The sequence below is a fragment of the Glossina fuscipes genome, unplaced genomic scaffold, assembly GCF_014805625.2.
Source record: "Glossina fuscipes isolate IAEA_lab_2018 unplaced genomic scaffold, Yale_Gfus_2 287, whole genome shotgun sequence".
Taxonomy (NCBI): domain Eukaryota; kingdom Metazoa; phylum Arthropoda; class Insecta; order Diptera; family Glossinidae; genus Glossina; species Glossina fuscipes.
In genome coordinates, this window is record NW_023998630.1 from 1043268 (window position 1) to 1045878 (window position 2611).

General features: G+C 34.4%; 1 protein-coding gene across 1 annotated transcript in view; it reads right to left on the reverse strand.

Moving 5' to 3' along the window:
- Positions 1-1666, reverse strand: part of LOC119642928 — a 164077-nt gene extending 162411 nt beyond the window's left edge. The window contains exon 1 of the mRNA XM_038042244.1: positions 1613-1666. The gene's annotated coding sequence lies outside the window, so the exon portion shown is untranslated. The remainder of the gene's footprint in view (positions 1-1612) is intronic.
- Between the last annotated feature and the right edge of the window lie 945 nt (positions 1667-2611).

Consider the following 2611-nt stretch of genomic DNA (forward strand, 5'->3'; position numbering starts at 1 on the left):
GTTTATCTTTATTTGCTTATTCACTTCTTAGAATGCTAAGTGGTTACAATTTGAATGTCGTGTTGATTTGAATGAAAAGTTTAGGTCTTTCGAAGGATTCTGATCTGGCCCCGCAGGCAACATGGTATAATAGGTCAACGAAATGAACTAAATTTGAAGTAAACCGGTTTACGACGTGAACACTCTCACCAAAGAAAACTAATCTTTATATCGTAATAGCGTATAATTTTTAATATTTGATGAGGAAAATAAATGAAAAATTCTATTAAGCGAAATAGCGCAGAGCGTTTAATAAGCGATCTTACCCTACTAAAACAATATAACCTTTTTTGCTTTATTGTAAAATGCAACCCCAGAAACTTATTCATATGCAAACAGATTAATTTATTTTACAATTTTTTGTTGTCGATTTTCCTTTTCTTTTTTTTTACAATACATATTTGGTCTTTTTTAAATTTTCAATGAAATATCATTTCTGTTGTTTGCATTTAAAGACTCACCAATCTATTTCATGTGATAGTTTTAAAATTAAATTTCATAAGTGCAACACCAGCAAAGACTAAGGAAAGAAACGAACGGAAATTTGTCCATTTCTCTTTTATTCAAATCACGTGTGCCCAACCCTTGGCACGTACGGTGGCCTTTGAATCTAACAGTCAATAGCTTTCGCTAAAGCAATCTCTTATCTTTAATCCGCTTATCTTAGTCGGATGAAGTTTAAATATATCTATTACATTGCCTATAATAACAGAAGAAATGTCTTTTCTTGGAACCTTCCACACACAAAAACGGTATTTAGTACATTTCGGCCGTTTTTTTTCTTAAGGACCGTATTGTTGGCGTGTGTTATGGTTTAGTCTACTTTATAAGAACTTGGAATAGGAGTTATGGCAACTTAGATATTACGCTTGCACTATGTAATGGAGTTGCGAAATATCAAACTCCATCATTGACTAAGTCAATTCGTCTCTTTCTTCTTTTAAGTCGGTTGTCATTAACATCGGAACGATCGGTCATCCTCCAGTTCGATATAAAGGTTGGACGTCTACAATGTAAGTGTAAAAAATATAGTAATAATAAGAAAGTAAGAAAACATTTACAAAAAACAAACCACAAAACAAATAATAATTTATTATCTGTCAAAATTAATGGGTCTTAGTATGTACAATTTTTTTATTTTGCGTAATTTTTTAAATAAGTTTAAATAAGTTTGTTTTGTGTATTTTTCACATTGCATCGATTTTAAATTCGTTTTAGAGTATGAACATATCGTTCTGCCGGACCATTTGTGGCTGGTAAAACTGAGGCGAAAATTTTTGAGTGATGGGCGTAATCGATCTCAATTCTTTCAAAATCTTCTGATGGCTCCTCCCGACAGCGTACTACCTTAAGCAGATTGTTTCTTACTTATGCGCAATTGTCGCATTAACACGGTAAATGTTCAAGATCGGCTGTGATACGTTTCCGATGACGTTATTCACGGGCAAGTTCGTTCACTTTCACAACTCCATTGTGTTGGTGATGCAATTCTTTCATAATTTCTCCAAGATTGACGTAAAGAACAATTTGTTTTTAAATTATTATTTACTTACATGCTAACACAAGCGTTTACCTCTATAAATTATGTGTTCCCCATTCATTGCTCCGATGCAGTGAGAAAAGCCCCGCATTGCTGTTGAATTCCCGAAGTATATTCTTCCACCCGTTTTTTTTCAGGAGATGCTAGGCAAACAGCTGCTAAGTTTTCCAATATGATTCCCCATATCTTGTAGGTGCTTTCGCAGTGAGTTAAGACACCTATTTTAAAAGAAAACGGAGATAAATAGTACGCTATCAACTTGAGCTAAATAGTTAACAAATCGCAATACATTCGCGGGCATTTAAATACACTTTCGATATAGAAATACTCATACGAGTGAGCTGCAATAGACGAGGGAATTGAATGTTTATTGACTTGGTGTTTAGTAAGCTTACATAACAAAAATTTATGGGTTCCCAATATCTTAAAATTGTGCAGGAGAATACAGAAAGCTTTAGAATGAGGGCTTTGAAAAAATGGTCTTACCCACTATCTTCTCATTTTTCATAATTTTTCATTTCACTGCCGCACCAAAGTGTTTATGTATTCGCTATAGTTGCAGTTTTTGGGAAAACGAACAAAAAATTAACGTTTTTTTACTTTTGAAAACAAATGTGTCCTTAATTTCTATGGGTCTGTAGATAAGTTTTTATGCCAATTCAGCCCATTTGCAATGTTTATCTGCCCAATTATTCACCAAAATTGAAGCCTATGCCTTCATGTATGAGGCCGACAAGATGTCCAGGCCACACTGTATACCACAGACAAGAGGTGCAGGAAATGCGTAGACGGACAGACAAACATTCCTAGATGAATTCAGAGTTCGATACTAAACAAAAAAAAAACCCTTCCAGGGTGTTACAAACTAGTTGATAGAAGACTACAATTTCGATTGTCTTTAATACACGCTTTTCGATTTGTTGACTGGTATTCTAGGATCACCCACTAATCATTAAGAGAACAGTAATGGCCAAAAGCCCAATTGTTGCCAATTGAAGTTGCACCATGTATGTCCCTGTTAATTGACTGCGT